The sequence below is a fragment of the Equus przewalskii genome, chromosome 9, assembly GCF_037783145.1.
Source record: "Equus przewalskii isolate Varuska chromosome 9, EquPr2, whole genome shotgun sequence".
Lineage (NCBI taxonomy): Eukaryota > Metazoa > Chordata > Mammalia > Perissodactyla > Equidae > Equus > Equus przewalskii.
Window position 1 is genome coordinate 1,418,618 of NC_091839.1, and position 15,254 is coordinate 1,433,871.

The window sequence follows — 15,254 nt, forward strand, 5'->3', positions numbered from 1 at the left end:
CTTTGCTCCCAGCGCCCAAGTGGAGGATATGATTCCAGACACAAGTCACCCGGCGGGCAGCCCACAACCCAACCCGCACATGGCACTTTGGCATTTCAGAGGCAATGTAATACCCACCGTCTCACATGACCCCACGAGCCGCAGAGGACACGGGTCCCGAGTTCCACTCCACAGACCAGGGGCTGAGCCCTGTCCAGGCGAGGGGAGTCACCACGGTCGCCGAAAAGCATAGAAACCAGGCTCAACTCTGAACCCCCCGGGGCCCAGCAGGAGGGTCTTCCCACGATGCCACTCGGTTCCAGAGGTTTGGTTTCTCATGAATCAGTAAAATTAGTAGACTGAACCATCTGCAACTGCCATTTTATTGGTCAAAAAGATCAAATAACAGCACTTTTTATAGGTCAAAACAGTTGAATATTAGCCATTTCCCATGGTTCAACCTAATACAAAGCAATTTGGGAAACTGAATTTAGTGAGCGAGAACACCAAGGAAAGAACTCCGTTATTACACCATTTCAAATAGGAAAGACCATTTTAACCAAAAAGATAAGAAGGCCTCCATCTCAGAACGCAGTGCTCTGTGGAGCACTCGCTGTGCTGTCTGTGTCACACTTCAGAGCCAAGGAGCCATGTCATTCTGGAACCTCCAGGGCTGACTTTCCCCAACTTGACAAAGAAATGCCAGGAAACCCAGCCTCGGGCCGTGCCATGGAAACCCTGTGCTCCGGGGATGGAGCTCCGCCTCCATGGCCCCTCCTCCATTGAACTGACTCAGCAGCCGCTCCCCGGCCCTAGGAGAAGGAAGAGGGTGGAAAGTACGAGGCAACTGTCAGCAGGTCCCCAGACAAGTCATAGCAAAGCATCAGAGGGGCCAAACAAGTGGCAAGGGACATGATCTGCCTGCAGAACCACCCCCACTGCATGGTGGAGACAACAAAGTGGATACCACAAGGGAAAGATTCCTCCAGCGCATCTCACAGCAGAAAGCTGAGGGCTGAACAGAAGTGATGACTCATAAAACTCACAACTGTTTTGAGACCAATTCCTTTTTATGTAATAAAAAAAATAGAGATATGAATGTTTATTCTTTCTCCGCACTGAGCTCAATATTTAAATGAAGCATTTTCATCAACGGACCCCACAGATCATCATCTTTGCTGCGTTCGTTTTAATTGCATTATTGCTTAATTGCAGAGCAATAGAGTGTGTAATTTGGGAGCTGTAATGCCTGGGGGGCTGGGAGACTCAACTTCTCATGCAAAGCCCAGAGTTGGGAAACTGGCCTGAGGACAGCAGCAAGGGTCCAGCCTCCCTCTCTAGCCGTCTGCTTGGACATCTCAGCTCTCTCCACATCAGGGAGGTGGCAGAGAGCAAAGACCCCTGGGTCACAGCTCACGCCACCCTTGCAGCAGGTCCTCGTGAAGAGATGTGCAGTTTAGAAACAGTGTGTCTGGCAGTTACTGGATGCCCGCCCTGGGCTGTGTGAACACCAGGGATGCACAGATGCACATGGCTTCGTTCCTGGCTGCAGGAGAACAAGCCTAGAGAGGGCAAGAAGATAGGTCAACAGAGCCACTCAGCGATGGAGACAAGCTGAGGAGGCCTCTTCGCGAAAGGAAGCCTAGACTTAGTCTCTAAAAGAAAAACTTAGATAAATAAGGGGCTGTGAGACTCGCTGGGTGCTCAGCCACCCTTGCTTCTCTTAGGGGCAATTGATTTGTTGAAAAAGTGCTGCTGAAGAAGCCACTAAGGGAGAAGGGAGGAAGCAGGATGGAGAAAAGAGAAGGCAAACAGGCGTTGATTCCATTTCGCCTGAAGTCTCAGACTCAGCCTGAGCCCGTGGAGGCTCCAGAGCATAAATGATTCCTCAGAGTTGGACCTGCCTCAAAGCAAGGATGCTGGGCTTTTCTCCTCCCGCAGCAGTTGGTCGCGTCTGTGGGCTGTCGGGGTGAGAAAACGTCATATTCTCTACAAGCAGGAGAGGAGGCTCTGATGCCCCAAATCAGCCCACGGAAAGTTGCAGGTGTAGTCAGTTAGCAGAAAGCACATAGATGCTTGGGGATAGGTCCCTAGGGTTAATGAGAGTGACCCCAGAGGATCATGGCGGGCTTTACACTCAGTCTGTAACGTGAAGTAACTCGAGCCTTGGATGGAAGATTTGCCAAATCCAGGCCTGGCCATTAAACCCCAAGCACAGTTAGCCACTTATCTGCTCCCTTTCTGGTTGTGCCAGTCTTCCAATTTTGTTTTCCTTTTCAAAATTATTTTAGCTATTTCTAGGACCTTTGCACTTCCATATAAATTTTAAAATTAGCATGTCACTTTCTCCAGAAAATTTTGATTGGGATTATGTTGAATCTTTAGATCAAGTTGAAGAGAATTGACATCTTAACAATACTGAGTCTTCTGATCCCTGAACATGGTATATCTCTCCACATTTATTTAAGTTTTCAACATTTCTCTTGGCAGAGAGTGTTGTGTAGGTTTTAGTCTATAGGACTTGCACATCTTCTGCCAAATTTATCTCTAGGTATTTCAAACGTTTGATGCTAATGTAAATTGTATTATTTTAAATTTAAATTTATGATTGTTGCTAGTATATAGAAATACAATGTATTTGTGCATATTGATCTTTTTCTTACAACCTTACTAAACTCATTTATAAGTCCTGTAGCTTTTTTGTAGGTTTCTTAGGCGAAGATTATGTAGATTTCTGCATAGGTGAAGATGCGGTCAGCAAATCAAGATGGTTTTGCTTATTCCTTTACTAATTGTATGCTGTTCTTTTCATGCCTTACTGCACTAACTAGCACATCCAGCAGAGGAGTGAACAGACGTGGCAAGAGTGGACATCCCTGTCCTATTACTGACGTTATGGCAAAAGCATTCCATCTTCCACCATTAAGTATGATCTTAGAGAATAGAAACCTTTTATCAAGTTGAGAAAATTATTTCTATCCCTACTTTACTGAGGATTTTTAATCATGAGTGGACGTTGGATTTTGCCAAATAATTTGTCTGCACCTATTGAGATAATCATAAGATCTTCCTTCCTTTTTATCTGTTAAAGATGAACTACATTGGTTTATTTTCAAATATTAAAATACTCTTGCATTCTTAGGATAAACTCCAGTGGTCACGATGTATTCTTTGTATTTTGTTGGATCCAATTTGCTAAAATTTTGTTAAAAATTTTCACGTCTATATTTATGAGAAATTTTAATTTGCAGTCTTCTTTTCTTGTAATGTCTTTTTCTGGTTTTGACATTAAAGGTAATACTAGCCTCAGAGAATGAATTGGGAAGTGTTCCCTCATCTTCAATTTTCTAGAAGAGTTTGGATATAATTGGTATTATTTCTTCCTTAAATGATTAGTAGAATTTCCCACTAAAGCCACCATAGGCTGTAGTTTTCTTTGTAGGAAGGTTTTGGGGGTTTTTTTGTTTGTTTTTGTGGGGAAGATTGGCCCTGAGCTAACATCTGTGCCCATCTTCCTCTGTTTTATGGGGGATGCTGCCACAGCGTGGCTTGATGAGCAGTGCTACATCTGCGTCCAGGATCCGAAACTTCAAGATCCAATGCCATCGAGAACCTCCAAGAACCTTGTGGAACCTTCAAGAACCTCTGCTGCCAAAGCAGAGAGCACGAACTTAACCACTATGCCACCAGGCCGGACCCTATAGGAAGATTTTTTACTAGAAATTCAATTTCTTTAATAGATATAGGGCTATTTGAGTTATCTACTTCTTTCTTGAGTAAGCTTTGGTCATTTGGGTCTTTCAAGAAATGTGTCCATTTTACCTAAGTTGTGGGTACTGAGTATTTTCCTGATGCCCTGTGCATTGCAAGGTTTCTCCACTCAGCTACTGGGAACGTGTGAGTTCCAGAGACCCTTCTCTCTGCTCCTTCCCTGGGGTCCTCTCAGCAGCCTCAAGCTTTGTCCCCTCACACGAGGCACCGATGGGCACTCAGCCGAAGGCTCGAGTGGGCCTGCGGGCCTCCAGGGAGCTCTCCTGCTCTCCCTCCTCTGGTGGTCTGCCTGCAGTGCCAGCCGCCTTGGCCTCCCCAGATCCTCCACCCGGTCTCCCCGTCGCAGGGAGGCCATGGGGCTCTGTGAGGACCCTCCTCCCTGGAGACTCGCTCCAGGCAGGAAGCTCAGATGAGCCAGGCCTTACCCCAGTTGTCTCCGTCTCTCATGGCCACCGCCCTGGCTGCCCATCGTTCACTGCCTGAGAACAGCTGTGACATATATTTTGTCTGGTTTTTTAGGTGTTCGTGATGGAAGGGTAAACTCAGCCCTCCTGTTCTGTCATGGCCAGAGGCACAAGTCCGTTCCAGACATCTTGAATTTGAGATTCCTGCGGAATAGCTAGCAGACAGTGGTCAGCCATGGGAGAGGTTGGGTCCAGAGATAAATATCTGGGAGCAAGTGCACAGAGCTGGTAACTAAAGCCATGAGCGAGCTGGAGGGGGCTGGTGGCAGAAGGCCAGTACATAAAAGACAAAACCCGCAGGCGTGGGGGGCACCAGGAGGCCAAGACGCGGAGAAGTAGAAGGAAACACCTCAGAGAATGAGGATTGGAACCCACAGCTTCAGAGTTCTAAGAAACTGACGGCTCCACACTGTCCAACACCTCAGGGACCCCGGGCATCAACGTCAGGAGGGCACACACAGGCACCATGCCAGCCACGCCGTGAGCACACGGTGCTGTGGCTCCGTGTGCGCTGGTTCCACTGTTCATGCCAATACTGCAAACTGGTCTCCTCTACCAGACACTGAGGTGGCGGGGAGTGAGTGAGATGGGAGAAAAGGGTACAGACCACACTTTCAAGAAGCTTGGCTGAGAAGGGAAGGAGATTAGTAGCTAGAAGGGAGGGCAGGACCAAAACGGTGGCGGCACTTTCTGCTCAGTGTCCAGATCTGAAATCTGTATATAGTCTGAAGAGAAAAAGGCAATTGACAGGTAGAGCCTGAGAAAATTGACAGAGCAAGACCCCAGGAGGTGGGGAGGGGAAGGGTCTGGCTCCGAGCAGGCCGGAAGAACGGGCGCTGACGCAGAGAAGGCTGCAGATCAGAGACAGAGCAAGTCTGCAGTGCAGGTACACTCTCCCTGTTTGCCAAGAGAGGTTGACAAGACACAAGCAGGTAGCAAGCTAGACTGCGACAGCCCCACCATAAGCCTCAGGTTCATTTCTGCCAGCCCAAGCCTGCAATCCTGAGACCTGAGCCCCAGCTGGTGGGCATCTGTGCATGGTGCCGAGGCCAGTTTGGACTGCCTTGGGTCCCTCAAATGGTGGACATGTACGAGACACTAAGAGACCCATTCCCACGGCTTCTGCACCCCAGGCACTAGGCTCCATGTGGGAGCGGTGGGACACTTGACTTCCACAAAGCAGCAGCATATCGTATGGACAGAATATGGCATCCAAACTGGTTTAGGCAAAAAGAGAACCTGTATGGCTGGGTTTGGCTGGAGCTGGCTCCAGAGCACAGACATGTCAAGGCCCGGCCTCTTTTCTCTGTCTCCCAGGTTGCCTGATGCACAGGTGGCTACGTAAGGTGGTAAGCTGATGGCAGCGAGTCCACAAGTTCAACAAAATTTCCAGAGCTGAATCCTGGTTCTGACCAGCCTGGCCTCGGTCATATGCTCATTTGGAACCAATCGCCAGGGCCAGAGGGACCATGGGGACTGGGTGAGCCCAGGATGGACTCACCTTCGCTGAATGCTCACGGGCTGAGAGTGAAGATCAGGTGAGCGATTCTCAGGAGTGGGGTGCATGCTAGGAGGCAGAAACAGCTAGATCTCCACAGGAGCTCTGAAGAGGCCCGCTCCAAGCCATCAGTGCTGGAGGTCTGCTCCGGGGATGGAAAACACAGACACAAGGAGCCATGGCCTAAATGTGCATCTGAAACAGAATTTAGTCCTCGTAGGGTATGTGTGAGGAGGAGAGTGACAGCAAGCCACAGGCGTGGAAAATGAAAATGTCATTCTGGAAACATTGCATTTTTCAGATGGTGCATCATGCATGCTCAGAAAACAGCGTCCATTAGCTTCTCCTCGACCTTTGGGCTTCCTGCCCCTTCCACTTTGCTTCAAATGAACCCATAATGCCATCTCGAGAATTCAACTGGAACTAATTCTTTTATTAAATAAACCTCATCTGGGGGCTGACTGCCTTGGGCCCGGGGAGAAAATGCATCTTGCTTGAGCTGAGACCAATCTGGGTCAGCAATTCAAATGCTTCCTTTTGAGAGAGGCAAGCCAGAGCCTGGACGGAGGGCGGAGGAAGCTTCCACCCCAAAGGCGCACAGCGAAGAAGAGAGAGTACTCCCTCGGGAGCCAGCTCAGGAGGAGCGCGCGGAGCATGGCTTCCCCGCCGCCCTGCCAGGAGACCTCTCTGAAACAGGGGCGTCTCTGTGTTCACAAGCAGGCACCAGCAACATCTCCAGGGCCAGACTCAGAGCTCTTCCCGCTGCCTGGGGCCCGAGGCAGAGCTTCCAGAAGTAGTCCCCGCAGAGGCTGTCAGTTTGTTCAGGAATAAAGACAGACACAGGGAATCCGGGGGCTCTGTTCTCCACTGCTGGGTCCCTTTACTAGCAGGAGACAATCCTACACTAGCCAGCCTTCAAAACGGTCCCCAATGATCCCTGTCTCCTAGTATTGTTGCCCCTTTCACATTGAGTAGGACTGGCCTACGCAATCAATGGAATACTGCAGAAATGATGCATTCTTTGAAGGGTAGGTCATAAAAGATACTGCAGCTTCTGCTTTGCTCTCTCTTGGATCATCGACTCTGGGAGAGACCAGCTGCCAGTTTGTGAAGAAATTCAAAGAGCCCAATGGAAAGGCAGATGTGGCGAGGAGCCAAGGCCCCGGCCCACAGCCATGTGGACAGGCCTTTCTCAGGAACAGATGCTCCAGCCCCAGTCAAGCCTTCAGAGAACTGAGGCCCTGGCTGATGTCTGGGCTACAAGATGAGACGCCCTGAGCCAGAACTCCTCAGTTAAGCCACTCTTAAATTTCTAACTCACAGAAACAAGATAATAAACGTTCTTTTAAGCCACTCAGTTTGGGGTAATTTGGTATGCAGTAATAAATGATGTAGCTCCACATCCAGTCGCATGCGAAGTCTCATCTCCTTGTTATCTGTCTCGCATGCATGACTTGCCTTCACTAAGTGCCATGATCCCACCCTGCTGGATGGAGGCTTCCAGAGGGCAGAGACCAGGCTTTCATTAATGCCCCCTTCCTCTCCACATCTCTAATTTGCCCGTGCACTGTCAATGCTCAGTAAACATTTGCTGGAGGAACTTGTACTTCCGCCTCTCTGTGTGGGAGAGACCTCGTGAGCACAGAGGTGCCTCCCCCTCCCAGCAAGTCCCTTCCGTAGGTCAGAATGAGAAATGCAGTTGCTTCAATTAACAGAACACATCAGAACCCAGATCCCAACACACCTGGTATGATTCGGGGGCTGCTTCTTGCAGAGACAACAGCTACTTATAAAAGAGTCCACAAGTCAATGCAGCCAATTTCAGGGAATTACGTCCAGCAGGCAACCTCAATATCCCAAAAGGACCTCACTGTAGCACAGCTCAGCAGCATGCGTCTGCATGGCCACTGCCGAGTCACAGACTTCGAACAGCCCGCCGGTCCATGAGGAATTAACGTGTGCCACTGCCTGCCTGCACCCTGCCGAGGCATCCGCGGCAGGGCCCTGTCCTCAGGGAGCTTGCAGTTGGCTAGGGGAGGTATTTGCATGGAAAAATTAGCCGTACTTACATCTGAATTCACCTGGAATCATTAGAGTGGCCATGACTATATAGTCTTGGAGAACCGAGGAAGGACTTCAGGAGAAATGGGCCACGCCCTCTACTCCTCCGGCAGCACTCAAGCTGACTGTTAAAGGATGAGCGAAAAGCGGCTGGGAAGGAAGAAAGGACAATTGGAGCTGCGGACGTATCGTGAATGAACAGCCCACGCAGCAGGGATGACAAGCAGTTTGCTATGACTGAGCATAAAGTGTGAGGCAGGGGTGATGACAGATAAGGTGGGACACAGGTCATGGAGATGTCGGGAGACAGTTCCTCATGGTCTCTCCCATTCTGCACATCTTGTGAGCAGAGGCCTTTGCTCTGGACTACCTTTCAAGGATATTTCATGGCGGACAGCCACGGAAGAGAGAGACAGATGTGCTCTCCCTCGGCAGCGAAGGGCAGGCACACTGACCGCCCCTTATAACAACTCAGGGACCAGGAGCATTCCTGTCCCATAACACAGCCCGCTGCATGTGCGGGTGTCACCTGGCCCTCTGCTTTGAACCAGTACAAGAAAATGCTGCGTCTCTGGCCCCTGCTACTGCTGTGAGAATGGAGTCCTTGCTCTCTGAGCCAGGCCCCTTGTGCCTTCTGCCAGCACCCACGGAACTGTGGCAGGCTAACTAGTTAATGTGCAGTAGGGTGCGATCCCAGGCCCAGCACAGTCTGACAGGAGACCCGGAATTCCAGGGTTTATCCTGCTGGTTCTGGAGCAGGAAATTCACATATGTCTTCAGCTGGAGAAGAATGCCGCTGGGAGCACAGGAGGGTGTTCCAATAAAGGGCTATTTATTGGGTTGTTTTGTATTTTTTTCCAAGATATACGGAAATCTCTTAAGGAAAAAGTTAAACTCCTCTGATCATTTTTTTCTCAGGAGGAGTGAAGTAAGAGTCTACACAGAGGAAGGAGGAGGACCCTGGTGTGCCGAACCCCAGCAGACATGCTGTGGCCATGAGCCACCCGGGTCTTCAGGGCCGCTGTGGCACGCTTCACCAGGCTGCCCAGCCCCCACAACAGAGAGCACCTGACCCGCTCACCACTTCCTCCGCAGACAAGGTAGGCCGCACCTCCTTGGGCAGCGTCATCCATTCAGGCTGCCATAACAAATACCACAGACGGGGCACCTTACACAACAGACATTTATCTTCTCACCGTTCTGGAGGCTGGAGTTCTGAGCTCAGGGCGCCAGCATGCTTGGGTCCTGGCGAGAGCTCTGCGTGCAGATGGCTGCTTTCTCCCTGTGTCCTCCATGGCCGAAACAGAGGGAGGAGCTCTCTAGTCTCTTCTTATAAGAGCATTACCGCCATCCTAAGAGCGCACCCTCAGGCCTCATCGAAACCTAAGCACATCCCCAAAGGCCTTAGCTTGGGGATTAGGGCTTCAGCATATGAAGCTGGGGGACACAGTTCAGTCGACAGCAGGAAGCTTGGGGGCCTGACCCCAACAGCTCTCAGGACACACTCGCAGCCACTGATTTATCCTACAGCACTCATGGAGCCTCAAGTCCTCAAGCCGAGGGAACCTCGGACACCAGCTAGGTCAGCTTCCTGTCACTGGGTGGGAAACGGCAACACTATCCGGAGTGGTGGCTGGTCTTCCATTTGTTAAATCTCAAGGAACCAGGACCCCTCCTCACCCCTTCTCTCAACCACGCAGCGGACTGTGGTGGTCGAGCTGGTCAACCATCTGACCACATTCCCTTTTGATTTCATCTAAGCCCCATTTCTTGACTTTCTGGTCCCGCTAAAAATAACACGTGGTTATTCTAACAATTTCTGCTGAAAACTCCCCTTGAAGTGGTTTAGAATCAAATGAGCAGTTGGAAAATGGAAATGCGAAGGCGCCCACGCTCAAGAATTGTAGCATATTCTTCCATTATCATTCAACGTCAGGCGGACGCGGTAAAGGCTGACTTGTCACAGGTGAGGAACCGCCCTGGCTTGGAGTCTGAGAAGCCAGAAGCTTCAGCAAACACCTGGGCGCAGAAAAGCCTCCAGAGCAACGGCCAGGCTGGACAAGAGTCCGTGACTCCAGCTGGCCCCCTCCGTGGCAGCATCTCCTCCTCTTCATGGCCTCGTCCGCCACAGGCCCACACAGCGGCTCCACAGCAGAGGCTCCCACCCTCGGGATTCCCAGAAGCCGGGGAGCCAATGCTTCTCCAATCCACTTCCTAGCCAAAAACTCTGCACCTTCCTCACACCACAACCAGCATTTCTCATGAAGACGAATATTACTCAGGTCCATCTTCAAGAAGACAGAAACACAAAAAACCATGACATTAAAATAAGGCAAGAGGCCAACACTCAAACGCAAACCCCAGAAGCCTTTGCTGATAGACTATTCCTGGCTTTCTCTATATCTGATACAGTCAACTGTCATCTTTCAACTCAAAGTTTTCTCCCACTGAGGACAAGATATGGGGTGTAGAAAAGGAAAGGTACGCTGGAGGGGAAGGAGGCGGCTCACGCCTGGAGAACAAGGGGCATGGGGCGCCCCAAGCTCTGCTGTGTCATTCCCCTCTCAGGAAGGCAGCTCAGGGAGCACGCTACAGCATTTGGAGTAAAGGACTAGGAACAGCTTTTAAACCTATGTCTGCAGAGTCTTTCTACCAGGTGTGATTGCCCACTTTATTATCTGTTAAATAGGTTGGCGAAATCAAATCTCCCGGACGCCCTTTGAGAACGCAGTTGTCCTGGGTCCCGCTCAGTGACATATCATACAACTCCATCCCTTCCATTAGTGCCCAATTGGGAACTGATATACTGAAAATTAACGCCATTGATCTTCATCCAAGAATACGGTCAACAAGGCATAATTTTTTCTGATCAATGTTTCTGATCAATTACCTAATAAAAGGAAAAAAAAAGGAAGGGCCTCCCCAGCATCAGAGCGAATTTACGTGCCTCCTCCCATGCAGCACTCATATCCCTCAGGGCTGGTTCTCTGTTCGGAATTCTGTATTAATAACAGATAACCTTTCAAGCACAATGAAAGATTTGTGCTCTCTGCTTTCAAGGGAAGCAGGTGTGTCTCCGGGAGGGAGGGGAAGCCGGGCACCTCATACAGCTACCAGCCTCGGCCAATAGAACCGAGCACCTGCCACAGCTGGGGAAGCAAGGCGCCCACTCTTCAGAAACAGCTGGCACCATGGGCCCCCACACCAGCCCCTCCAGCAGTCTTTGCACACTGGTTTATGGAGACCCTCAGTGGAGGGGAGGGAGGAGAATAAAGACAGACAGCAATCTGCTTCTCCCCAGTGACACCCAGGCGAGCAGAGTCAGGCTCTCGGGCCTCTGTCCACATCCGAGGAAATTCCAAGTCCAGGTTTTCATTGTGAAGGCAAAAGGGTGACATCAACCACAAGTGTTGTCGCCCCAAGTCTCCTCGCTGTTCATTTCCTCTGGGAGCTCCCCAGCCCACCTCAGCCCCTCCCGCCTCTTCAGTTTTGGCTCACCTTGTCACATGGCAGGGTATTTATTACCCTCGCCAGGGTATTTGCATTTCAAAATAAGACTCTGGAGACAGCGACTGCTCTCCCTGGAAGCATGACTCTCCTTGCTGGCATTCCAGGAGCTGCGGTTCCGGGGCAGGAGCTTGCCTGTGACTACACTGTCGCAGGGAGGGGACAGGGGCATTTTATGGGGCCATTTCTTCTGCCTAAGCATGAGGCGGCCCCTCTCTGTGCCTCTCAGTGGACATTTAGCCATTCGTGCCTTTCACAAACGCTCTGCTTGCCCTCAGCTTCAAGTGCTGCGGACGCTGGCGATTCTGACAGGCAGCGCTGTAATAACAAGGGCAGTTCACCGCTGCTGCTGCCCTCTCCTCCACAAGCACTTCCTGCTCCCTGATGAGGAGAGGGGAAAACTACAGTCATGTGGTTCCTAACCCAGACGTCATGAGTAAATATCACCAGAGAGCCTCTGATGTCAAAAAAATAAATACAGCTTAATTGGTGGTCATTTTGTCAAGTAACTTCATTTCCCTTTGTCTCAGTTTCTACCTCTATAAACACAAAAAAGGACACTTGTCACAATGAAATTCACGAGCTCACGTCTATACACCACTGCCCAACGCTGTATCATTTACTCTGTGGCATGAGTGTCTCTCCCCATGGTAGTAACAAGGTCACCGGGCAGAAAATCATTTCACGGGAAAAGGGGAAAAGGGCACCTCCAAAAACAAACAGAGCCGACAGGAGTGGAAACCCCTCCCTCATCATGAACTGCCCCATCCCTATCAGGCCAGTCTCCCCGAGAATCCTGCCAGCGGAGCTGCTCCTCGCCTCCTCTCCTTCCACCTTGTTGACGCGCCATCAATTTCTGAATGTCATCGACGATCATGCCTCTTCCCCAGGGTCTCATAATTTCTCTCTCCTTTTAACCTCTATCTTACTTAAACCACCTGACTCTGTGAGCGTCCCTTCTGGCAGGGAGGGTGTTGATCAAAATCAAGTTACACTGTTTATAGAGAAATAACCCCGGCCCCTGGATGTGCGTGGTTTCCAGCACCAAGGGCTGCGATTCTTTGTAGCGGCTGTAAAACGGGATTTTTGACAGGCTTGAAGGGAAATAACTCCAAGACTCAGGGAAGAAGCTGCATGCCACCACATCAATCCTTGTGTTAGGCTGCCATCTCATGACAAACCAGGATATCCTGCTGCAAACCGGGAGCAGCTTTTATGTTCCAAGACCTCCCCAGAAACAAAATGTAAGCCAATAAATAATAAATGCCAGGATAACCTCTCATAGTCCAAATGGCCAAATTAATATTAAATCCAGCTCTTCTTCAGACATCAAGGAACCTCGCTGTATCGGAAAACAGATTTTACAGCTGACTCGACCTTTGTCAAGAATCTGAAGTACGCCCCGACATTGGCACCTCCTGCCACCCGCCCCTCACATCCTCCCACCACCCTATCCCGTATCAGGTGGCTGACGCCCTCCTCCTGACTCCTATGGGGGGAGTGCGGGGCCTCCCTCACAGCCGTCACTGCTCCAAAAGCAAAGATCAACAGGCCTCCAGGGCGTGTTGGGGCTGCATCCTCTGTTGATACACTCAAAGCTCCTGGGGGGCCCCGCTGAGTCCAAAGACCCAAAATAGAGGAGCTGCTCCAAGCTCACAAGGGGGCTGCTGCCCCTCCCCAGGCCCCAACTGCTCTGCAGACCAGCACTGCGGGTAAATTGCGGCCAGGCCTCCTTGTCACCAAACTGACGGGCAGGGATGGAGCCTCACTGACAAGGGCTCACGTGGCACCAAGATAGAGAACGGTGCAGAGTGCAGCCTGGACCTGGAGCCATTCTCCAGCTGGCCACCTCCACGCCCCAGCCCTTCAGATGCCCGAGGCCCCTCAGAGGAGTCCCGGCCACGTGAAGTGGCTCTCAGGACCTGGCGCACAGAGAACCTTTCCCGGGACCTGACCCTTCCAGCACCGGGCAGCACAGGAGCTGCAAGGGGGCCAGGAACAGTCCCCAGGGTGACCTTCGCTTGACAAGCAAGACAGGGGGCCCCAGAGAGGCCTCGGGGCTTGTAGGAGATAAACATTTGTCTCTCAGATGATCAAAAAGGAAGGGTGTGTGAGGTCTCAGGGGGGACATTTGAACACGCAGGCACCTGCCATCACGAGGAACACTGGAAGGCTCTATAATTTTCCAAGCCTCTGCTGAAATTCCTCATCTTTTCATCCATTTTGTCCCTCCTTTCCTCTAAGTTACTTGCTGTATTTATAACATTTTAAACGCCTTCTCTTCCCATTCAAACCCCTGGGCCATCTATGGTGTGTTCCAGTGACCATTCTTTTCTCCTGATTGTGGGTCACAGTTCCTGCTTCTTTGCATGTCTTATATACTGTTTGTTAAGTTTTAAGCTGGATGTTGGGTATTAAAGAACAGAAGAGACTGGGGAAGCCAAAAGGTCTGCCCACCTCCCAGGAGGGCCCCCTTTCCTGTCAGGCAGCCGGGCTGAGGGCCTGGCCTCTTCACTGAATCAGATCTCTAAACAGCCTCAGCTCCCCTCTGGCTTCGAGCATCCTGAAGGGGAAGCCTGGCCCTACCTCTGGCAGGGCTTTGGGGTTCAAACTCCACACACCAGGTCTCTTTGCTTTCCAGCCCTGTCCCAGGTCCAGCGCGGGCTGATTTTCTATCAGCTCCTTCTCCCCCTCACTTTCCCGTACTTTGGACCAGAATGGACTCACACATATGTAAACACACAGCTCTCAGGCTTGGAGCCAACGGCTGCTTCCCCAAAGCTGAGCGCAGGCCAGAACAAGCGAGGGGGAAGCGCGAGCTGCATGCACACGGGGCGTGCAGCCTGCAGGGACTTCCCGGCAAACGCTCCGAGGGCCTCAAGCACCATCAATGCAGGGAGGAGATCTCTGAGGACCTGCAGAGGCCCCTGTTCAGACACTGCCATGAAAACTCAAACCCAGCTCTCCACAGCGGCCCCAGCTCAGAGGGAAGCTTCTTCAGGGAACTGGAAGAATCTACGTAGTTGTATTTTAGACGTTTGGAATCGAGGTAACCTTGAACAGTGATATTTGGAGGTTGAAAGACTGAGAAACCTAGATTTCAGAAGCTGCTATTTGGCCACACATGCCCAGGGTTAAGTCTCTGCTGTTTGGAATTCCAAATGATGGGTCTTAAATGGACTTAGAGCACAGTGAAGCCTCTTCACCAGGGGGACTGACATGTCGTCCTCCCGTAAGCACAAGTGCTTTGATTCTTGTCGCCAGAGCACCCACTCACCCAGCAGGAGAGGGCTTGCCCAGTGGGAACGGCCAGTGTCAGCCCTGGCACCTCCCTGTCTAGTCTTCAGTGTGAGTGGACAGTTTACTGTGGCACTCATAAGCCTGAGGTACAACTGCTGGGGCAACTGTGTGCAGGGACCCCACCACCACCACTCCCGGTTCCCCTCCCAGTACACGTCTGGACCAGCGTACGGATCAAGGGCAAAGCAAGGCCATGGAAGTTCACAATCTTGAGCCTCAGGGACTGCGCCGGCTCTGTGAGGATGCAGACGATGGGTCTCCTCTCTCACACCGTGCTGCCTGCGCCAGGCCCCGTTTTAACCTGGGCCTCGTCGCACTGAGAGCTCCAAGTCCCCCTTGGAAGCAGGTCCTGTTGTCAACCCCACGTTCCAGACAAGGCTTTCCTTTGTAGAAAAGCAGCACCGGCCTCATCGCTCGCAAATGCACCAGATAGAATCATTTAAAAGAAACAGAAGAAAACATCCTCTATCTACATATATATATATATAACACACAGCCCTATGTGTATATGTGTATGGATGTGTGTAATACATAAAATAATAGACTGACTTTTTTTATCTTGGAGGCTTACAACTTCTACTGAAAACAAAGCCTTCCACGTCCTCATTGCAGGCACGCTGGCATTTCTTCAGGATCATTACCTTTTCTTAAACTTAAAGCAATGGCAGGAAATC

The 15,254-nt window shown here is 50.9% G+C and overlaps 1 long non-coding RNA gene across 1 annotated transcript; it reads right to left on the minus strand.

Moving 5' to 3' along the window:
* Window positions 1-343: 343 nt before the first annotated feature.
* LOC103556274 (uncharacterized) lies at window positions 344-7,918 on the minus strand. Its single transcript, XR_546152.2, has 3 exons — window positions 7,782-7,918; window positions 5,716-5,907; window positions 344-1,541 (listed from the first exon to the last, which is right to left on the minus strand). It is a non-coding gene; the product is annotated as an uncharacterized lncRNA (long non-coding RNA).
* Window positions 7,919-15,254: the final 7,336 nt, after the last annotated feature.